The sequence below is a fragment of the Mustela erminea genome, chromosome X, assembly GCF_009829155.1.
Source record: "Mustela erminea isolate mMusErm1 chromosome X, mMusErm1.Pri, whole genome shotgun sequence".
NCBI lineage: Eukaryota > Metazoa > Chordata > Mammalia > Carnivora > Mustelidae > Mustela > Mustela erminea.
In genome coordinates, this window is record NC_045635.1 from 92,742,950 (window position 1) to 92,767,507 (window position 24,558).

The 24,558-nt window shown below is 40.6% G+C and overlaps 1 protein-coding gene and 1 non-coding gene across 6 annotated transcripts in view; both read right to left on the reverse strand.

Annotated features, from left to right (window-relative positions):
• The window catches only part of DCX (doublecortin), a 108,512-nt gene that overhangs the window by 54,704 nt on the left and 29,250 nt on the right, over positions 1–24,558 (reverse strand). The window lies entirely within an intron of this gene.
• LOC116583741 lies at positions 237–380 on the reverse strand. Its single transcript, XR_004282856.1, has one exon. It is a non-coding gene; the product is annotated as a U4 spliceosomal RNA (small nuclear RNA).

Genomic DNA, 24,558 nt, shown 5'->3' on the forward strand with positions numbered 1-24,558 from the left:
GAGGGACATCCAGAAAAGAGAGTGCATTTGGAAAGAGATGAGTCAGGATGGGAAAAGCATATATATTGAAGATGATAGAGGTGCTTATCCTGGAAAAGAGAGGATGTGATAAACATATTTAAATATTTGAAGGCTTGTCTTATAGAAAATGATTTACCTTTTTCTGTTTAGCTCTAGAACACTGAGCTGGAATCTAGAACAGGTTTTGACTCAAAGTAACTTTTAAACATGCAGCATTACAAAGTAATGAGCTCACAGTAAGTACAAAAAATGAGGTATAAATTTTGCAAAATAGAAGAAAAAATTATCACCATTTTCAATTAGCAATAATTGTGCCTTGGATAAACCTCATTGGCTGCAATACTGACCCTCACAGGGCTAAATCATTGCTATTCTCATAATGGATGATTGCCTACTCAGAAAATTGCAGAAAATGAACAAAAATCCATGTGCTCCAATAAGATAGTTTAGCAAGATGGCCACATACAAAATCAACATACAAAATAATAGTTTTCTTATACTCTAGTAATAATCAAATTAATATTAAAAATTTAGAGAAAAAAATATTCTATTCATAAGAGCAAGAAAAATTATGAGATATCTAGAAATAAATCTATAAAAAATGTCTTTGACCTAGTTGGTGAAAACTATATAAGTCTTTCTTGAAGAAAATAAAAGATATTTTCATTTTCAAAATGTTTTTAAAATGTCATTTCTCCTTAAATGTAGAGATATAATTCAAGGCAGTCCAAATGCCTTGAACTTTCACATATTCTCAGTAGCACTTTTATGAAAATTGACAGTCTGTTTCTAAAGTTCATATGGAAGACAAAATATATAAGAATAGTGCATGATATCTTGGGGGGGGACAGTGGAGATTTACAACATCAGACATCAAAATAAACTATCACATTTAAAACATAGTAGTATTATGCCAAGAATGGTATTATGCCAGGCAGAAATAAATCCATGGAACACAGATCATAGATGAATTGAGAGTCAAAATGACACTTCTAATCAATGGGGAAAGAATTAATTATTTTATACATTGGGATGAGACCTTGCCTATCTCTTTCAAAAAAATATAGATACTTTACTGTAGCTCACAACTAACTCACAAAATAGAGATGAAGATAAAAGGAAAAAATAATAAGAATGTTTGAATAAATAGAGAAGAATGTTTTGATCATCTTCAGGTAAGGAAGGCCTTCTTCAACAAGATTTTGTCTCAGATTCTTTCTCTCTCACCCTTTGCCCCTCCTCACTCGCATACTCATGCATTCCCACTCTCTCTTTAAAATGAATAAATAAAATCTAAAAGAAACACAAAAATCTAACAGAAACACAAAAAACAATCATCTGACCCCAAATGTCAACAGTACCAAGGTTGAGAAACCTTGATTTACATGTAGAGATGGAGGCAGAAAGAAATATATCTATTCTTTTAAAAAAAAATTATTTATTTATTTGACAGACAGAGATCACAAGTAGGCAGAGAGGCCGGCGGAGAGAGAGAGGGGGAAGCAGGCTCCCTGCTGAGCAAAAAGCCCCATGCGGGGCTTGATCCCAGGATCCTGGGATCATGACCTGAGCTGAAGGCAGAGGCCTTAACCCACTGAGCCACCCAGGTGTCCTGAAATAAATCTATTCTTAAATAAGTTCACATAATCTCCATTTGTCCACAGTCTGCTTTTGCACCATTTGGAGGTTTTTCTGTGTGGGTCTATACATTGCCACTGCATTCCTTTTTAATAGCTGCATGGTATTCTCTAGTATGGGTATATTATAGTTTTCGAAATAGTCATTTATTGGTGGATAGTTTCATTGCCTCAAATTTTTGCAGTTACATACAATACTATAATAAGCATCTTTGTATATATATCATTAGATTCTTAGAAGGATAATCACTGGGTCTTTGATTATATGTATTTTCTGTTTTGATATATTCTGCCAATTGTTCATACCCAAAAGGCTTTGTAAATGTTTACTCCCATCCACTGTGTTTAAGAGTGTTGTTTTCTTATACTTTCTGTAACATGTTAATGAGTCCTTTAGATTTTTACTAGTCTGATGGGTAAAAATAATATATAATTGCTGCTTTAATTTGCATTGCCCTGAGACTATAAAGATTGAGTGAATGAGAATTTTGGCCATTTTTAATTTATCAGTTAATTACCTGTTTATTTACTTTGCCCATTTTCCTAGTGGATTCTTTGTTCTTTTTAAGAAACGTTGATATGATATATTTTAGAAAGTAATCCTTTGTTGAATATGTGGTCTGTGATATATTTTAGAAAGTAATCCTTTGTTGAATATGTGGTCTGTATTCTTTGTCATAAAGAGAAAGGACTTTCACACATTCTCTTTATACTTTTGGATTGCCTGACTCACATAAAAATGATGATAGATGAATAGGTTATGCGTACGCATTTTCATAAGACTCTAAGAAGCAATGAGCGTCATGTCTCTGAGATATTCAGAGTTGAAAGGATCACTTTCTAAAGGGAAATTGTCAATATCTTTAAAAGAGCTAGACTTCAAGGGTGCCTGGATGGCTCAGTTGGTTAAATGTCTGACTCTTGTCAGACGCTCACATCATGATCTCAGGGTTGTGAGATGGAGCCCTACATTGTGTTCCACAGCTCAGCAGGGAACCTTCTAGAGATTCTCCCTCTCCCTCTGCCCCTTCCATTGCCAATGTGTTCTCTCTCTCTCTCTAATAGTAAATAAATCTTTTAAAAAATAGCGAGACTTCAAACTCTTTCATTTCAACATATTTTGAAGTTTGGTTTTATTAATTTCACCTAAGCTCCTAAACTGTTATCATAAATCCAATCCTCAGGCCTATTGGGAGCTACCTCCTTGTAAAATGTGAAAAATAAACAAATCCAAATACCCAGATAAGCAAATGACGAAGTTATGTTCCATCAAAGGATCATCTATCCCTTCTTATTTTTTCTAAAACTGTTTTTAAATCATCTGTCTGTTTCATTTACAGTGAAATTTACAGCTATGATACGCAATGCTAATCCACAGTTTACCCTTATCATAGCTGACTTGTTCTTGTCCCTGAATGAATGATGGCAAACATAAGCATGAAAATGAAATTAGTGATACTCAAGCTAACTGCTCTATCTATGTCTTGAGTTTATGGGATTTGCAATAGTCTCCCTGGAAATCTCTGGGTTTTATGAACAAGAGCTCTTAAAGTTAGCAACTGAGGAGCTGATGCAGAAAAAGTACTCATACACCTCACTTGCCCCTCATTTCTGCATCAAGGACCTGAGTCATAGAGGAGAGGCTAGGGATTCAGTTTAACTCTTATTTTTGCTGTGGACGAACAGAGGTTATTAAGACATTGCATGAATTCTGGGCAATAGATAAAAGGTCAAGAGAAGGGCTGTGGGAAAAGAACAGGGTTTGAAGAGGTTAAATGGGATGGCTGATAAGAGGTGGAGAAAGAATCACTAGTTCTGTTCATAAGAATTCTATTGAATCAAGGCTTGAGTCAAAATTTGTTCACAACACTACCTCTTCTCCATTTCTAGCATCTTTGCAACACCCTCCATCCTTTCCTCCTTCCATGTCAATTCTCTTTGAGAGGCAAGAGAGTGATATGTTGGTTGATTCCTGCAGTAGTGAGGATTCAAGAAATGCACCAGTATGTCCTTGTTTCAAATTCAGTGGAAACACTGTCCCTGAGCTATTCAGTTGCCCAGCATCATCCCAGCTCCACAGCTTGCTGGAACAGTTTTATCCCTAGGCTCCAAGGAGTAAGATGAGCCTGTGCCTACTAATAAGCATCTGTCCAGGAAAAGACAGTGTCTCTGAGGACACAGGAAATAGTTAACTATCAAAGGCAAGCTTCATTCTCAATCATTCCCAACCTCCCTTGATGAAAGCACTGTTGGCAGATTCAGAGGATGGCTGTGGCTGGGGACAGCCTTATATAAAGATCAACTGTGGACTCCCAGGGTGAGATGTCTCCCTGGGGTGACAGTAGAGAGGTAGAGAGATTCCCTACCCCTCACAAATGCCGCTCCCCACCCGCTTGCCTGAACACCTGGCTGTCTTTCATTCTAAGAACATCAGAGCCACAACCATTTGTGTTTTTAGTCAACAAATTCTATTTCACACTTATGTGGCAAACACGGTTAGGTGCTGGGGATACAGTGATGAACAAAAGTAGGCCTGGTTCTTGCTTCCGTGTTGCTTACAGACTGGCCCCGGAGACTGATATTGACAAAATAATCACCCAAACAAATGTAAAATTGTAACTGTGGTCAAGCTACCAAGGTGTCATACCTGACCCCGCACTCACTTCAAAAAGAAGTGCTTAATATCAACAGTCCCCCAGCAGAGAGCAGAGCCCCAAGGGGACATAGCAGGAGGGTATGTGGGATAGGGCAACCAAAATAAACATATGGGACCAGAAAGGCCAGATTGGGTAAGGTCCAACTTGACCGTACCCAATCTGGCCAGTTCTCGTTGGGTCTCTGGGGCCCCTTCTTCTGATCTTGAAATTCACCAGGATGAAATCAATCATGTTTTTCACCAAAAAGGGACATGGCTTACAGGTACCCCAGTTTTGAATAATGGCTAAGAGTCTTGAAGAAGACTTCTCTCTAGCTTTATTCCTTAGCCACTACATATCACATATTATATATTTTCCTGCCACATCTCTTTCAGTTTATTCCTGCAGGGTGGGAAACTAGTTGATGCAACTACATACTTGCAGTAGTCACAATTACCCAACCCCATCTTTGGTTTCTTCATGTGGGCTAGACAACAGATGTTCTTAATGAAGATTAACTGAAATTTAATGGTCCTAATTGCCATTTGCACGGACAGCAGATACCACTCAATTCACATGCTGCCTTTCATGGTCCTTTATGCCTCATCACATATCAGATTTGTATTTGACCAGAGTGAATCTGATTGGCAGTACCTGCTGGTTACTCAGTGTCAAGATGCTGGCATAACAAAGGCTCACAGTGCAGGGCAGTGGGGAACAGTGGTGAGAATGGGCCTGGGTAATATGTTTCCTAATACAGCTGCTCTCTTGGGTTCTCAGGAATGGCAAGAAAGGGTTATTATGGCCTGGGTGGGATTCAGGCTCTATCTTAGGGAGAAAGGACAAGCACGACGCTGGGTAGGATGACTTCCTTGTTTTTACACAACCGAAACCTGCTCTCCTTTGTTCTTAAAAACCTTTGGAAAGGTCTTGTAATACAAAAGTCAGGAAGGGGTATGGACACCACTGTTCACAGAAGAGAAAATGTGACAGGTTCAACAATTATATGGAGAGGTGCTCAGCCTCATCTGTAACAAGGGAAATGTAGATTAAAACAAAAACAAGGTATTGTTTTATAAACATCTGATTGGCAAACGTGAAAAACAAAGTAAGTTATTGAGTGTTGATAAGGGTGTCAGAAAATTAAAAACGTAGGTTCTTTGGAGGGAAATTGGTAGTAGGTGATAACGTTTTTTAAAAAATTTTTTTAAATTTCTTTTAAAGATGTTATTTATTTATTTGAGAGAGAGAAAGAGAGAGAACAAGAAGAGGGAATGGCAGAGGCAGAAGGAGAAGCAGATTCTGTACTGAGCAGAGAGCCCTACTCAGGGCTCCATCTCAGGACCCTGAGGTCATGACCTGAGCCAAAGGCAGCCACTTAACCAACAGAGCCACCCAGGTGCTCTGGTGATAAAATTTTAAATGTGTGTTTTCCATAACCCAGAAATTTTCATTCCCTTACCTACTTTTGGAAAACCCTGGCAAGTATGCTCAAGGAGGCATGTACAATGCAGCATTTGCTGTGATAACCCTGAATCAGAAGCAGCCACATGTCCATTGGCAGAGAAAAAAATAAACTGCAAAATACTATGAAGCTGTAAAATAATGAGATAAAATATGTTTTCTATAGCTGCACATAATCTACATGCAAATGTGCAGATAGAGCTCTGAACGTTCACAAACTAGTTACCTCTGGGAAAGGGAACTGAGGTGGGAGAAGCTGCATTGGTCAAGGAGGTCTCTAGTTGCAGTACTGTAATACTTTACCAGCAAAATATGTTCATATCTTTAGGTGACAAATAATTTAAAGGTAACATGATTTTATATTAGAAAATTTGCAAACCAGAGGGGAAAAAAAGATGCATTATCCTGCTACCCAGACACTCTCCATTATAACTGTGGTGTATATCCTTCTAGTCTTTTCTCATCTGTATATTTTACATAGTTGTGATCTATAATTTGTATCTGTCTTTAATACAAGATTATTCAACATTGGTACTACTGATGTTTTGGGTTGAATAATTCTTTGCGGGGTGGGGAGCTGTTCTGTGCATCGTAGGATGTTTATCAACATCCCTGGTCACTACCCACTAAATGACAGCAGCATTCTCACAATTATGACAATTAAAAATATCTCTGGACATTGTTAAATGTCCTCTAGCAAAATTGCCCCTGGTTGAGGACCATTGTTTGAAGACATCGTTAGCATAATGTTACAATATGGATCTTCATAACCTATCCCATGCTTCCAAATGTAAGCCAGCATGTTGTCTCCATTTTACTTTCAGATCCTGGCCTGTGTATCTCAACTCTAGCCTTGATAACCTGAGCTTGCTTTCTTATTGATCCTTTTCTAGATTAGTTGGTTTGGAATTCCTCAACCCAGAACTATACTCCGACTCTGACTTATCACCAGTAAAGCAAATATACAGTAAGAGCCAAGCCTCTTCCCTTGACATCTGTGGACTAGTGTTCACATCATGGGTCACGGAAGAGGGATAATAATCAGGAAAGCTAATAAGGCTATAGAAAGTTATCAGTCCAGCTGTGGGTCAAAGCCACAAAGCTAAAGGCCAAGGCCAAGAAGAAGAAGCCAACTAGATCTCACCCTAGATCAGCTCGCAGAAGAATCCAAAGCATGGTCGCTTGGCTAACAATGCTTCCCTCTTCCCTGACTGCTTTACGTAGACATTGTCTAGGCTCCCAGGGCATAATTAATCCAGAGGACAGACAAAGGCCATAGAAGGGATAGCATCTGCCTGAGGATATCAAGAGACCAGAGACCCTACTGCTCAAATTCCAAAGTGACAAGGACAGGTTAATGACGGATATCAGGCTTACTCTTTAAGGAAACATTTACTGAGCACTACCTATGGAACTCTGTGCTAGGTGCTGAGGATGCCAAGGTGATTCTGGAATGACTTCATCTAAAATCTCTTTACCACAAAATTTGCCAGAGAAGAACATTTATAGGGAATCAAAACCTAAATGCATTGAGAACACCCCTAATTTTGAACACGTAGACCATGTATCATGATCCACACTCACACACTGTGATCGCTTAGACCATGTGTCACGAATCTGGAGTGCACCGTGACCTTCCCTGGCTTGGAGACCCCAGATTCAGGGAGAGGACTGAGTTCATTTCCAGAGCCGCAGAGGTGGTGGTATCAGATTTCATCATGTGAACTTACAATATGGGAATCTGAATTTCCTGCTCCCTAATCTCCAAAAATGCTCATCTGGCCCCGGTTTTTGCAGCTCTAAGCTAAGTTGGAGGTACCGTCTTGTGCATCACTTTCTGGCCCCTCACTCCCCAGTGCCCTGAGGGGTGGAGATAAGTTGAGCACTCTATTTCCCAGGGGCAGAGGGCCGGGGGTTGGGAGTTAGCGAGGGGGACTGGATCACTTCCCCGCCTGCCCATCTGGCCTCTTCCTGACAAGATGTTCCGTGACAATTTGAGATCTGCAGACACAAGGAAAGTGGAGCCAAGTAAGACAAACCCTGGTGTGAAATCTAGGGAGATGATAAAATCTCTTCTTAGCAGGAAAGGGAGCATTGCAGGATATCATTATACCTTATAAATAACCCACTGTTCTCTAAAAAATGACATGAGTCCAATCAGAGGAATTTCCACAATGCTTTCTTGAAAATTGAGTTTTGTTTTGTTTTGTTTTGTTTTGTATTGTTTTGTTTTAACAACCAGGTCAGTCACTGGCCAAATGCTGGACTGGCTTCAATTGGCATCCAATAGAGATAATACCCCCTCTGAAATACATATGTATTCAATATTCTACCGAATACCTATTCTCTTTGTCTTCCTGTAGAATTTCCTTTTTCCTGGGTTTCTCTGGCACTAATAGTGCCCAAGGGAGTGACAAATCACAAATGATGCACTGAGTAGTAGCATAGTCAGTGGCCCTTTGGGGAAGATTCACAATTCTGGGTCCCAGTGACAACCCCGTCTCAATTTGTATTTGCAAGCCCAGGACTTGCTGGTCATAGTTGCCGTCAGAGAAAACCTAGAGCAAAACTGAAAAAAAGAAAAAAAAGACCAGTTTGGGACACCTGGGTGGCTCAGTTAGTTAAGCATCTGCCTTCGGCTCAGATCAAAATCCCAAGGTTCTGGGAGGGAGCCCCCATTAGGCTCCCTGCTCAGCATGGAGTCTGCTTCTGCCTCTCCCCTCCACCCTTGTTCATGCTCTTTCTCACTATCTCTCTGTGTCTCTCTCAAATAAATAAATGAATAGATAAAATCTTTTTAAAAAAAGACCAGGTTGTTTCGTTAGCCCCAGTCTCCTAGCTGGTACTCCCACCCCCCAGTGGTGGGCTCTTTTTTTTCCAAGTTGACCAAACCATCCATGTCCCACTCCTTAGACCTTCATTCACAGCAAGATATAAACATGACCAATAGCTAAGCACACCATTTTTCCACCCAAAAGGCATTTCAAGCCACAAGTTGGAGGGCGGGCAAAGATGGTGTTACTATGTTTGAAATTGTACCTCTTGAATGTTCAGCAAGCAGGAGCTCAGCCCTGGGAACAGGGGCTCCAGATCCTGCCCTGCCACTTCCGATTGTTAAATAGATTTATTGAAGTAGCCCTGCCACCCTGCCATTAACTTCCAAATGTGCTGTTCGAAGCTACTGAAATTACAGCGGGTTCATGGAAAGCCACAGTGGAGAGACAAGAGTTCTCCCTCTGTGGCTTTGGAGCCTTTGGCCACAAGGCTATATGAGATAATTGTGGTTTTCACATCATCTCTTCCAAAACCAAAACCATGTCTCCATTTCAATGAAAAAGAGAGGCATTTTTCTCCAGTCTCAGGTCTTACAGCTCTTTGTAGGAGGCAGCAATGGTCCCAGTGGCTTGATCTAATTTAAAGAGCTTCCAGAACCATGGGGACAGTGCAAAACCCTAGACTTTATCAATGATGCCATGGGTATTTTATGTTAGGGGACCTGGCTCTCTTTGTTCATGGCATCCAAATATTTCCTGGCAATGAATCTAATGTTGAAGAACTTGATAACAGCTGGGATCACTGGCAGTTGGATTCCAAAAGAGCAGAAATGGGTTTATGGGGAGTTGAAAAATTAAGGACAATTACCAATTCCTGCTCTGTATTTCTTGCTTTAATGTTTCCTTCCCTGTTGGTGGGACCATCTTTTTCCCCACCCATGTGGTACTCCAGAGTTTCTCTAGTTAGCTCTTAAATTAACCTTATATCTCCTAATTTAATCCATATATTTATTTTACTTTAATTTTTATGGTTTTTCAGATTTTATTTATTTATTTTATTTTAGAGAGAGAGTGCAAGTGGGGAGGAGGGGGCAGAGGGAGAAGGAGAGAATCTCAATCTGACTCCCACTGAGCATAGAGCCCAAGGTGGGGTTCGATCTCATGACCTTGAGATCATAACCTAAGCTGAAACCAAGAGTCAGACACTTAACCAACTGAGCCACCCAGTGCCCCTATATATTTTTATAATAGCTCTATGGAGATATAACTCACAAGCTATCTAATTCACTCATTTAAATTGTACAATTTAATGGGTTTTAATATATTCTCAGAGTTGTGCGACCATCACCACAACCCATTTCAGGACACTTTTATTACTTCCAAAAGAAACCTCATACTTATTGGCAGTCACTCCCCATTTCCCTCCTATCTCCCCAGACCTGGGCAACCAACCAATCTATCCTCTCTACACACAGTAATCCATATATTCTAGAGATTTTATTTATCAGAGAGAGAGAGAGAGAGAAAGAGAGAGACCCAACAAGAGTGTGTTCAAGAAGAGGGAAGGGTGGAAGCGGAAGAGAGGAAGAGCATTTCAATCAGATTTTGCACTGACCGTGGAGCCTGATGCAGGGCTCAGTCCCTTAACCCTGAGATCACGACCTGAGCCAAAACCAAGAGGTGGATGCCCAGCTGACTGAGTCACCCAGGTGCCCCAGTAATTATTTTTACAGTAATATATTTTAACAAGAATCTTTAGAAAATGTGCCTTATCCAAGATGATAGTCCTCGAAGGCATGCTTTCATGTTCTGTGGTAGGCCCAGGAAAGGGAACATGTGGAGCAGTGGCAGGACTGGCAGACCTCAAATCACACAGTCTATTAGCACACATTTCCACGAGTCAGAAGTAGTGGGAAGAGGTACACTGCCAAGCGTATTCACCCAATAAATACTACCTGATGATTCCCCTCTTCCACCCAGTTCCTTCTAGGGCCGAAGTCTTCAATCCTGACCACGAAGTTTCCTTTCTGATAAAGGAACAGCTAAAGCATCACCCCCTGCCCTAACATACTGTACCAAACTCACCCTGCTCTGTAGATTTCTTTTTTTTTTAAATTTAAATGCAGTTAATTAACAGAGTGTATTACTAGTTTCAGAGGTAGAGTTCAGCAATTTCTCACTTTGAACAAAGAGTGAAAACACACAACTATTTGGTGACCTTGCTGCCACCCCGCGGTGGGCAAAACACTCTGGGAAGGTGCAACCCTTTCAGTACTAGCCATTCAAATGGAAAGCTGCAGAAGTGCATTTGTTTTCTATCCTCTGATGGGGCTGATAACAGTGTTCTGCCCTAGGAGACAACTTGCTTTGCTACCCTAGCAGCTATCTTTTTTTTTTTTAATTAATTTTTTATTTTTTATAAACATATATTTTTATCCCCAGGGGTACAGGTCTGTGAATCGCCAGGTTTACACACTTCACAGCACTCACCAAAGCACATACCCTCCCCAATGTCCATAATCCCACCCCCTTCTCCCAAACCCCCTCCCCCCAGCAACCCTCAGTTTGTTTTGTGAGATTAAGAGTCACTTATGGTTTGTCTCCCTCCCAATCCCATCTTGTTTCATTTATTCTTCTCCTACCCACTTAAGCCCCCATGTTGCATCACCACTTCCTCATATCAGGGAGATCATATGATAGTTGTCTTTCTCTGCTTGACTTATTTCGCTAAGCATGATACGCTCTAGTTCCATCCATGTTGTCGCAAATGGCAAGATTTCATTTCTTTTGATGGCTGCATAGTATTCCATTGTGTATATATACCACATCTTCTTGATCCATTCATCTGTTGATGGACATCTAGGTTCTTTCCATAGTTTGGCTATTGTGGACATTGCTGCTATAAACATTCGGGTGCATGTGCCCCTTTGGATCACTACGTTTGTATCTTTAGGGTAAATACCCAATAGTGCAATTGCTGGGTCATAGGGCAGTTCTATTTTCAATATTTTGAGGAACCTCCATGCTGTTTTCCAGAGTGGCTTACCCTAGCAGCTATCTAAAGGGCTATAGATAATTTTTTTTAAAGATTTTATTTATTTATTTATTTGAAAGAGAGAAACAGCATAAGCAGGGTGGAAGGGCAAAGGGAGAGGGAGAAGCAGGCTTCCTGCTGAGCAAGGGGCCCAAAGTGGGGATTGACCCCAGGACCCTGGGATCATGACCTGAGGTGAAGGCAGAGGCTCAACTGAGAGAGCCTCCCAGGTGCCCCTATAGATAACATATTAGTTGGCTCAACAGACATGTTTTAGGCATCTGCTTTGAACTAGGCACTGTACCGGGTACCAGGCATAAGAAAATATACAAGATAGCTTCTCCAAACCCAACCTAGGTGCACCTGGCTTTTACTGAGAACTCTGCCTTGTCCCCAGAAGGAATCCCAGATAAAAATGCACCTCTCCCCCGGCTTTGTTCAGCTCCTGAAATTCTCATCCAAGTTCATCTTTGTTTTAAGGCTTCAATGGCCCTAGATAATTGCAAGAAACACATTAATCTCTTTTCAATCATCACTGCTTAGTAGTTTTTCAGAAAACCCAAACCTTAAGCAAAGCCTGGAGAGGTTGGAACTCTAGATAGGCAGGATCTGGCACGAGATAAAGAGGGAAGATATAGGTCCTTGTTACTCAGTGTGTGGTCCATGGACCAGCAGCATGGGCATCGCTGTCAGAAATGCAGGAGCTCAGGGGCACCTGGGTGGCTCAGTGGGTTAAAGCCTCTGCCTTCAGCTCGGGTCATGATCTCCGGGTCCTGGGATGGAGCCCCGCATCTGGCTCTCTGCTCAGCGGGGAGCCTGCTTCCTCTCTCTCTGCCTGCCTCTCTGACTACTTGTGATCTCTCTGTCTCTGTCAAGTAAATAAATAAAATCTTAAAAAAAAAAAAAGAAATGCAGGAGCTCAGACCTCACCTCAGACTTCCTGCATCAGAAGCTGTGCTTTCATGAGATACCCACATGATTCATACATGCTTCAGAGACACGTTGGTCTATAGCAGGCTTTCTCGACTTTGGCACTACTGACATTTGGGGATGGAGAATTCTTTCTTCACGAGTGTTGGGTGAATTCTCCTGTGCGATGTAACATGTTTATTAGCCTCCTGGCCTTTACCTACTGGATGTCAGTAGCACCCGTCTCCACAAGCTATGACAACTTGACATATGACAAAATGTCTCCAGAAGTTGCCAAATGTTCCCTGGCATGGGGGAATCACTCTGGATTGAAAACTACCAGACTAGGCCAGTCTTTACTAATTTTTAGTCATTTGAGTATTACCTTCATGATTTTTGCCATCACCTCATATACTTGTTTTAAAAATGATCATCTTTTTCTTTTCACCTACAGAAATTAGCCTCATCCTAGGCAGTAATATTGATGAAATAATAGGATTGATGTGCCATTTTTTCCCAATACATCAAAGCAACCATAACTATTGGAACTTGAAACACTTGGGACGCCTGGGTGGTACAGTCAGTTAAGTGTCCCTCTCTTGGTTTCCACTCAGGTCGTGATCTCAGGGTCGTGAGATAGAGCCCCACATTGGGGTGATTGTAATTCTCTCTCCCTCTCCCCTGCTCTCTCTCTCACACACAAATAAATAAATAAATACACCTTTTAAAACGCTTATCTAGGAAGCTCATTTAAAAAATTTTGTGCCACAGGTGGAATATCTACCACATTTTAGAGAACCCTGGCCCAAAGTATAGCTCTGGAGCAGGACAGGCCCAAGCCACAGAGAGAATCTGGGTTGTCAGGAATGTTAACTGAATATGTGATGCTTGGAAATAGAATAAAGCCATTAAGGGGTGCCTGGGTGGCTCAGTTAGTTAAGCATCTGCCTTAGGCTTAGGGCATGATCCCAGGGTCCTAGGATCCAGCCCAGCACTGGGCTTCCTGCTCAGCAGGAAGTCTGCTTCTCCCTCTTCTTCTGCCCTTCTCCCTATTCATACTCTCTCCTTCTCTCTCAAATAAATAATCCTTTTTAAAAAGGAATAGAGCCATTAAAAGCAACTTTAGTTTTCCTCCCAACTTCATTTCTGGCCAGGCCAAGTTAGTAGGTTTGGGTATTGGGGCAATGCAACTACCTGCATTTTGGAGACTCCAGGAGTAGCCCTTTTAATTTAATCCAGCATATGGCTCTAATTTCTTCCCCCTCAGTCTGAACTGCTGATGACGGCACTGATTCCCAAAATGATTCCACTATAGTCTGACACAAATTTCATATAACCCCTCTTTCGGCCATATGTCAGTCTAATTAAGGAGTCCCTGGTTCTCCTGGCAGAGCTGCCTTCCAAATGTAGGGAAGAAACAATCTCTTGTATGAGTTACATCAGTGATAAAAAGATGATGAATCAGCTGAATCAATAGCCTGTGACCCCTGGCACATTGATTGTAGAAGAAACAATTTCTATGTGACTTTAACTTATGGGTCATTTGCAGCATGAGTTATTTCCTGCATATGAGCCATTACAGATCTATGGCAATCTACTAGGAATGATAGAGAAAAGGAGAGAGAGAGAGAGAGAGAGAGAGAGATATAATGAAATCCTAAGTAATGTTGGGAAAAAAATGCATGGTAAGTGCCCCTAGGAGATCCCATAAGCTGAAACTTGGATCCTGGAGCTTCTGCTCCCCCTGGAGAAACCTAAATAATGCTTGTTTGATAACACAATCCCAGACCTGCTCCTGATAAACAAGAGACAACAAGACAGAAGCTAAAATCCAGGCAAACTTGAGCTCTCTCTTCCATGATCCTCTCCGTGTATTTAGCTCTAGCTATCTGGTCAACCACTCAGCCAAAAGATGAGTGTGTGCCTCTCCAGGAGCTGCAAAGTGGAGGCCTGGGTGGGTCAGAACTGGGGGCCATGATCTGTTGGCTGGGATTGGGTGAGAGAGGGAGGTGGCTTCCACCTATAATTTAACTGACACTGTTTATTGCAATTCTTCCTAGCGCGCTTTCAGCTAGAGGACATGTTTGAGGCTAGAGGTGGAATGTAGGATATAGAGATGTATGGGTGAGAAGGAGGGATGGCCTACCATTGTCTGACATGTCATCAGGACATTTTAGTTTGGGACCTAGGGACATTAATTGTGAACTGGCTTTGAGAGCCCAGAATATACTATGTTGTTTTAAAGACCCTTTAGAATCACCTGAAAATATATATATTTTTTAAACGCATACCTGCTGAGGGTTTTGAAGGGGCAGGGGGTGGGAGAGTGGGGGGCCTGGTGGTGGGTATTATGGAGGGCACGTATTGCATGGAGAACTGGGTGTGGGGCATAAACAATGAATTCTGTTATACTAAAAAGAAATTAAAAAAAAAAAAAAACGTATACCTGGACCCTATTCCAGACTAATTTGTTTCTGAAATGTTGAGGGGATCCCAGGCTTCAGTATTTTTAAAAAGCTCCCCAACTGATACTAATTTCTTTCCCCAAAATTTTATTCTAAACATTATCAGACATGCAGTTAAGTCTGTATCATCCAAATTCTACAATTAACATTTGCTATATTGTTTATGACATATCTATCCGTCTATCCACCCACATTCTTTTTGATACATTTCAAAATAGGTTGTAGACATCTGCACATTTCACCTTTAAACATTTCTGCAGGCATATTATTAGAGTTCAATATTTGTTTAAGGTTTCTTTTTTCAGATAACACATATAATGAAATGCATAAATTTTAAGTGTACCATTTGATGAGTTTTGACAAGTGCATACACCTGTATAATACAAACCCTTATCAAGGTATTTAAAAATCCCCTCATGCATCTTCCCAGTAAACACCAACCTCCACCCCCTGAGAGGCAATCAGTGTTCTGTTCTGATTTTTTCCAGATGATTCCAATTTGCAGCCAGGGTGAAGAACCCCTTAAAGAGAGGTAGAGACAAATTCAAACTTGCCAGCCCTTTGTAATTGAGGCTGTAGAGCTTGTTGGTTAACAGCTCTGGAGTCAGCTACCTTAGGCCAAGTCCAGCTGAAACAATTGCTATTCATATTATTTAGGGCTAGTTAACATCTATGAACCCAACGTTCTGAAACAATTGCTATTCATGTGATTTAGGGCAAGTTAACATCTATGTACCCCAGGTTCCTCACCTAAAAAAGAGGGATCATAATAGTACCTGTCACACCAGATTGATTGGGAGACTTAAATGAGAGGACAGAAATAACTTAGTGATAAAGTTAAAGTTTAGTAAGTGCTTACAATATTCTAGGTGCTAAGCTAATCACATGAATTATCTCATCTAATCCACACTACCATAATGATCCCTGTGAAAGATAAGGAAAGTGGCTTAAAAAGGGTAAGTACCTTGCCCCAAATCACACAGCTAATAATTGGAAGAACTAGAATATAATCCCCAGGTGGTTTGAGTCTAAAGATCCATACTGCTACCACACTTCCTTTTCTGTGCCTGACACACATGGTAAGAGCTCTAAAATGTCATATATTGGGGTGCCTGGGTGGCTCAGTTGGTTAAGCATCCGACTCTTAATTTCAGCTCAGGTCGTGATCTCAGGGTCGTGAGATCTAGCCTCAAGTCAGGCTCACAAGCTGAGCATGTAGCTTAAGATTCTCTCCCTCTGCCTCTCCCCTCACCCTCTCTCTTTCTAAAAAATAAAATAAAACTTGTTGTTCCTTTAAAAAATGCCATACATTTACTACATGCATGTTGTATTATACATAGCATTATATATGTAACATATATGATAATATATATTAGTATACCTGTTATTAGTATACTAATATATATTAGTATACCTGTAACTTATTTGGTTACAAAGTCCAAATGAAGCCATGGGACCTCTGACACAAAGCTTTGAAATCACAAGAGTCCAACGTTGCTAGTCTACACCTTGGCGCGAGCATATATGTCTATTGCTTTCCTATCAATGCCCCTTCCACCCTGACTTTGAGAAACACCAGTAGTAAGATGAGTCACTTTGCTGACCAACACACAAAGCTCCCATTGACAGCATCCCTTTGGAAGAAAAAACCATGGGAAGCGCATTTTCCCCATTAACACATTCAGCTCCCTGGTGCTCTGTTCAGCAGCTGTGCCGCAGTCACTCAGACAAAGGGCCTGCTGGAAAATCAGTTACATCATGGGCTTCAGCTCTGACAGATTTGCCAGGAGCAGCATGATTAACATCGCCACAGAACCAGAGAATGGGCAAGGCTCACTCAAACTACATTATGTTACTCTTCCCCCTAATGATAATCCCATTAAATTGGACAATTATCCACCACCACCCCCTTCGAGGTAATTCTTTATGCACATCAGAGTTCATTTTCTTCCTAAGTAAGGTAGAATCACACAGAGCCATCTTACCCTTCTGTCTCCCCTATTGGACCACACATTTCAAACAGCCTTCCCTCAAAGGAAAGATGACACTAGTTGGTTGGCAAAGGAAAGAAAGTGGCAAGCTCTAGGCAGGGCAGCAGATGGGTGTCTAGTAGTAAACTCTCTAGCTGAGCCTTAAGAGGAAGTGTTGGTGACAGCTGAAAACAGAACAGTACTTCTTTTATCACCATAAGGAAACCTGCAAATGGCTGGTAAATCAATTTCAAAGCTTTGGAAGCTCAGTTCAGCAGGCAGGCAGCAAAGAGAGTAGGAACAAGTTGGGGAGGGCTGCTGAGCCTTGAAGTTCCTTTGGAATCTCAGACTGCCAGGTTTTCTAAAAATCCTGTGAAGGCTATTAGGGACTCTTCCACCAGGAAAAGGAACGAGCTGGCAATTCAGCTCAACAAGAGCCTGGGGTTATGATGGAGTCAGTAATCAAGGGATTCTTTCCAGTAGAGGAAAGTTGATAATACCCTGCAATGAAATGAGTTTCTCTGTTGGGAAGGTCAATGCTCCATTATTACAACATCCACGGAGTTAATGTCCCCAGAGTAATCACTACTATTATTTGATGCTATCAGCTACTGGACTTATGGACAAAACAAAGCAAGGCTGGCCTTTCTATCATTATCCTTCTAGCCTTGGAGGGTCTGAGCATCCCATTTAGGTATTGAGCTGTAGGAACAGAGGGAACAAGTTCAAGTCACGAGAAATCCCTTCCTTGGTTCCTGATTCCACAGAAGACACAAGACAATTGTGTGAATATTAACCAGCAATGACTTGCCTAGACCTTTAGGAGATTTTTTTCCATGTGGATACTTTGACTCTCAACCTAAGGAGTCAAATATCATAAGGATTGCTCTGGTCCTCATTTAGGGTTATTGGTATATGCACAAAAAAATGGTGCTTGCTGAACAAGAAATGGGAAGAATTGGTTGTATTTATTCTTGTTTCTAAGAATAATTGCAGTTCCTGGGACACATCTGTCAGATATGCTAAGACATAATATTATATAGCATCAACTCCTGGCCAAAAAGAGTCTGTTTCACCATGAATGGCCCAAATGAATCCAGGTTCCCTAAGAAGTGGAGTAAAATCTTTTAAAAAATGATTAATAATTTTACTTGATGTCCTTTTTGAGTGCCTACTCTCTACTAGGCACTTTATAACTATATCTAATTATCACAAGAACTTTGTGAAGTAGAGAGTGTCTGGCATATAATAACTACTCAATAAATAGTGCCTATTAACTATCACTATATCCATGTTACAGATGATAAAACTAAGGCTCCAAGAGACAGATTAACCTACATGAGTTACAATCTAAAATTACATGTGACAGTTTAAAGTGATCTGGAATTGGATACATTCCTGCCTTGATCTCTTCTAGGCAAACCCAGACTTCTTAGAGTGATAACTACGGGCTCCCTCCATCTATCCTTTTCCTACTTTGATTCCCTAAGTGATTGTAGAGTCCATAAAATTACAGACCTTCCTTAACTTAGAGTGGGGTTAGGTATGTTTTGGTAAGACTATTATAAGCTGAAAATATCTATTGTAAGTAAAAAAAAATGCAGTTAATACATTTAACCTACTGAACACCATAATTTACCCTAACCTACCTTAAATGTGATCAGAACTCTTAAATTATCCTACTGTTGGGAAAAATCATCTAATACAAGCCTTATTTAATAATAAAGTATTGAATATTTCATGTAATTTACTGAATTCTGTACCAAACTGAAAAACAGAACAATTATAATCATATTGGTAGTACCCCCATGCTTCATGTGGCTGACTAGGAGCATCACAAGAGAGTATTGTACCACATATTGCTAGCCTGGGAAAAGATCAAAATTTGAAACAGGAAGTACAGTTTCTACTGAACACATACCACTTACAGTTGTAAAGTCAAAAAATCAGAAGTCAAACCATTGTAATTTGAGGCCATCTGTAACTGAAATTTGAGAATAGGCATCCTTGCAGATGAACGCATAAAAGCTTGCTCCAAAAGTTATTACAGTAGATCTCATGCCATAATGAGAACCCCAAAGGAGATCAAGAAAACCGAGGCTCAGTATGCAAGATTGGAAGGAGTGTCAGAGTTAAGCTAATCCCTTCTAATTATCTGGGTCCTGCTATCCATCCACTTGAGCATAGCCCAGAGTAAATTTAAAAAGCTTTCTGTGACTAGCCTAGGCAGCACTCTTGGGTTTTTTTACCCTTATGGTTGCTTGATGGTTAAATGATTTGTGAGTCCTACTGCAGGCCCTTGATTGACGTCTGTCATATCTTAGTGTTCTCCTCACTCATTCATAATTACAGGGTTGCATGTGGGGAATGATTCATTGCTTTTAAGTAAACACACACTTTACATACAGCCCTCTGTGTTAGAATAAAATATAATTACCCAAGCTACTAGCTCCTTTCTTTTCTAGTTCACTAGGAAAACACCAGAGGAAAGACACTAGCTTATAAAACATAACTGCCCTGGTCACCTTAACCAGACTGCATAATGTGGATTACCAAATTCATTAGGTTGTCTCCGGTGAGAGATGAAATAGAGGTCAGACTACTACAACAATCCAACTTCCTCTCCTTTTGTGGACATTTCCCACCAAGACTTCCAAGGTTAGGTTCAATAACCACATTCAGCACCATGGACAACACCACAGGATGTCACTTATTGCGAGAAACCGGCTACAGGTTACATTAGCTCCCTGAGTTTCTCCTCTTCATTCTGCTTCCCTCCCTTTGTAATCAGAGATTTATGAAGACAATTCGGTGAGGTTCTCTACTGTTCTATAGGAAGAACAGGAATGAGGCAAGAGAGGGCCTATTGGAAACAGGTTTTTAAGAAAAAATCACCTGGAGGGCTTGAGAAAACTGATTGCAATGCCCTGTTCCCAGAGTTTCTGCTTCAGAAGTTGTGTGTGGGCCTGGTAATCTGCATCTTTAACACAATCCCAGGTGATACTGATGCTGCTGATGGAGGAGGAGGCACATTTTGAAAACCATGCTCTAATACAACGTGTTTGGGCTATAGAAAAGTCAACAATGGCCCAAACTAGCAATGACTTGTTCAAGATCACACAGCTGGCTAATAATCCATCCATCCATCAGGTCCTACATCCCAAGCCTCCTGATTTCCAATCATGTTTTTCCATCCTATAGCACAACACCCAGGTTTAGACACTAGACTAGCATCTGATGGATAATAATAATGAAAGCTGACAACAATAGAAATGGGTTTAGCCCTTTCTTTGTGTGACTCTATACAAAACTGCCTCCAACTTTAACTTCTAGCATACCAAGCCAAGGCTGATGTTTAATCCTCCATGACAGCACCAGAATTGGTTCCATCCCTATTTCTACTACTCATATCCACCCCACACAAAATTCACAGCAAATTGGTTGCAAACTAAGTAGGGTTGCCAGATTTTGCAAACACAAATGCCCAGTTCAGATGCCTGGTTCCATTTCAATTTCTCATCATCATTTGACTGCAACTCAAATTTAACTGGGTGTCCTATACTTAATCCTGTAATTCTAATCCTAGGAACCTGCTGGTCAATGTGAAGAACAGGAGTTAACTTCTTAGTTCATGGTTCAGCTATGCCCTCCACCACCCAGATACTAAAGAGGCTAACAAACACCTGACCCCTTTACCACCCTCCTCCACCTGCAGCCTGCCAGGCTTGTTGTTGTGGCTCTATTGAGCCAGAGTAGAAAGGCTGTGATTTGAAGAGCAGCAAAAAAGCAGCAGCAGCTGAGCTAGTATCCTCCAGCATTTCTCATTTCTATGAAAAGTTTGATTCTGGTTCCATGCCCTGTGATTAACCAAAACAAGAGGAAGACAAATAAAAATTCTGTACAGCTGTTTCACACTGACAGACCTGACCTACCCAGCTGAGGGTTCTTTGTGTTGGGAAATTGTTACCTAGCAACCAAGCCTTGCAGCTGCCAGACTCCAAACCCTGAAAGCATGACTTATAGAAAAGAAGCCAGGAGAAGAAGGGTGGGGTGGGGACTGCATCAATCTGAGCTTTGTCTTGAGGTCTAATACTATATTCCAGTAAGAGATGATAAGCAGGAATTGAAGCCTCCTTCCTGTTTTGATTCAATTGCCAAATCAGGCTGGTTGGGCTCAGCTTCCTGTCACCTCTACCTGCTCTAGCAGTCACCCCTGGTGTGTAAATGGTAGGGTTGAGGGAGGAGTTCGAATGAAGATGCTTCCCAGAGATGTCAAATATTCTATGATGCATATGGTTTTCATTCTTTGATAATGGAGCTTATCTTTAATCTTCAATACACATATTCAATAATTGAGTATTTCTTTTCTCCCTCTTTCTCCCCATTCCCTCCCCCTCCTCTCTCTTCCCTCTCCTCCTCCACCTCTTCTCCTTCTTCCTCTTGTTATTCTTCTGCTACTGCTTCTGCTTCTTTTCTATGTATCTATCTATCTATAGATATCTATCTCTGTCCCTCTTTCTCTCACTTTTAAAAATACAGATGGAGGTACCTATCATCTGTATTTTTTTTAATATCCCAGGTGTTAAGCACTTCCCAATGTTGCAAAAGGTGAAAGATTATATCTGACTGCACTGCTCATTTAGAGACTTCATGTTAGTTACACTTGGGTTATTCAGTCTGCAGCCCTTTAAGCTATAACAAATGCACAAATTCAGATGCAAAACAAAGAGGTCAGCCTCTAACTCCATCGTGGCTGCCCCATCCCATTCTCACAGCAAGTTTGTGTAGAAGTTTTCTACTGTGGTATAACAAATTGAACAGCTTAAAACAACATCCATCATTATCTCATGGTTTCCAGAGATGTAGATTGCACATGGCAGCAATCAAGGTATCAACTATAAAGCTGTTCTCACCTGGGCTCTGGATTCTTTTCTTATTCAGGTTGTCATCTGAATTCATTTCCTTATAAGACTGAGGTCCTTGGGGCACCTGGATGGCTCAGTGGGTTAAACCTCTGCCTTCGGCTCAGGTCATGATCTTAGGGTCCTGAGATGGAGCCCCGCATCAGGCTCTCTGCTCAGTGGGGAGCCTGCTTCCTCCTCTCTCTCTCTCTGCCTGCCTCTCCACCTACTTGAGATTGAAATAAATAATATCTTTTAAAAAAAAAAGACTGAGGTCCTCATTTTCTTGCTGACTGTCAGCTGAGGGCCACTCTCAACACTTAGAAGCCACCCACTAACAGGCACCTTCATACAACACTCTACACCCAACCTCACAAGCAGGAGAAAACTTTTTGATTTCTCATATCTCTGATCTCCGGCCCTACGTAATAGTTTTTTCTCCAATTTGGTTATTCTATGTGACCATCTGGAGACTTCATGTTTAAAATTTAAAACAAGGAAGCATCGCAAGCTGTGATATACAATTTTTTGGTTGATAGGTGTACATTATAAATCATACATTAACTATATTACTGAATTTGAATATCTTTCAAATAGAAACTTTAGGGGTGCTTGGGGGCTCAATCAGTTAAGCATCTGACTCTTGATCTCAGCTCAGGTCATGATTTTGGAGTCATGAGATAGAGCCCTGTGTCAGGCTCCATGCTGGGTGTGGAGCCTGCTTAAGGTTCTTTCTCTCTCTCTCCCTTTGCCCCTCCCCCCCCAAAAAATTTAAAATTTTTCTTAAATAGAAATTTTTAAAAAAGCTTTGTGTAACTATAATTTACATTTCATATAATTATTGAAATTATTTAAATTTAAATAATTATTTCAACATTTAAAGTGTCCAATTCATTGAATTTTTAGTATATTCATAGAGGTATGCAACTATCACCAGAGCAATTTTAGAACATTCTCATCATCCCTAAAAGAAACCCCATTCTTTTAGTAAGGTTTTATGGAGGTTTTGGGGAAGAATGCAGAAATGCCTTCAAGATACCAGCAGGCAGCCATCTCCTTTAGAAAACAAGCATATTTCCCAGAGTCCAGAGTCTCTCATGGTTTGTCTCCCTCTCTGATTTCTGCCCATTCAGTTTTCCCTGTGGACTTGGGAAAAAACTGAGGGTTACGGAAGGGAGGGGGTGAGGGGATGGGGTAGTTCAGTGTTGGGTATTAAGGAGGGCACGTGTGGTGATGAACACCTGGTGTTACACACAACTAACGAATCACTAATGAACACTACATCAAAAACTAATGATGTACTATATGTTGGCTAACTGAACATAATAATAAAAAAAAAGAAAACAAGCATATTTGATCCTTCAGTTTTATCTGCTCAAGCAAAATATTTCATGCTCTAGCATTGATTTGTCAATAGGAAATGTCTATGTTTAAATGTAAGTCCTAGTAGCTATGGTTGTCCAAAGGTGAAGCTCCCCAACATCTACTTAACTCTCAAAATTAGGCTCTGTGTCAAAAAAACAAAACTCAACAGCAAAGAGGAGGCCTCCAGTTTCAGCTTGCACAAAAAGATAGAAGTTCTTGTTTATAATCCATTCTAAAGGGCTTTTGGCAATGCAAGAATATTATTCTGGTTTCCTAATGTAGTTATCTAATACAAGCCTTTGATTCCTGAAACGTACATGTAATCCAACTGCCTGCCAGCAGTTGATAAGGCTCCTGATAGATAGAAATTCAAAACAGAGGAGTTTAGCTATGTCTCTCAGATAGGAGCGTATGCTTTAACTCAAGCAGATGAGTAAAAGCTGGACAGGTTTAAGATTTTGAAAGAGGGCTTCGGCTGGTTTCACATCCGTGCTTGCAGTAAACTTATTAGCCTGTAGGGAATATCTAAAAGGACTTTTAGTTGATTAGTCAGCATGGAATGGGAGAGAGAGCATTGACCTATGACCTTGGGTGAGTCCCTTCACTTTACTGAATACCAGATTCTGCATCTGTCAAATGGAGATAATCATATCCATCTACGTTATCTTATAGGGTTATGGTGATGATTAAAATGGGTAATAAAAGTGAAAGAACTTCTCAGGGCACCTGTGTAGCTCGGTCAGTTAGATGTCTGCCTTCAGCTCAGGTCATGATCCCAGAGTTCCAGGATTGAGCTACGCATCACGTTCCCTTCTCAGTAGGGAATTTATTTCTCCCTCTACCTCTACTCATCCCCTGCTAGGCTCTCTCTCTCTCTCAAATAAATAAAATCTTTTTAAAAAAGAAGTTAAAGAAGTTATAAAAGCTTCTAAAAGCTTTCAAATGCATGTGTAAAATATTTTATTTAAATAAATTGAAATATTAAAAATTAAATATTAGAAAACACATGTTTTCTTCTAAGCAAATATTTTTATTACTACTCAACTCACTTCTTTCAGCTTTTACCAGTGGAATATCTGCTAAAGCGCAAGGACCACTGAGAACTATTATGAATGCAAGATGTTAAAAAAAAGGAGGGTGCAGATTTGATTAGAACCATAACTCATATTTGAAACGTATCTCATAGTTCACAGAGCACTTTCACACACACTATCTTGTTTAAGATCTATAATAGCCTTGTATCTTATTCACCTTAATGTATTTCCAACACCTAATAAAATGTCTGGCAGAACAAGTGTTTGTTGAATTGATGTATATGATTTCTATTCTCATTTTATAGATGTAAAAACTAAGGTTCAGTGACAGAGCTGAGATTTGAACTT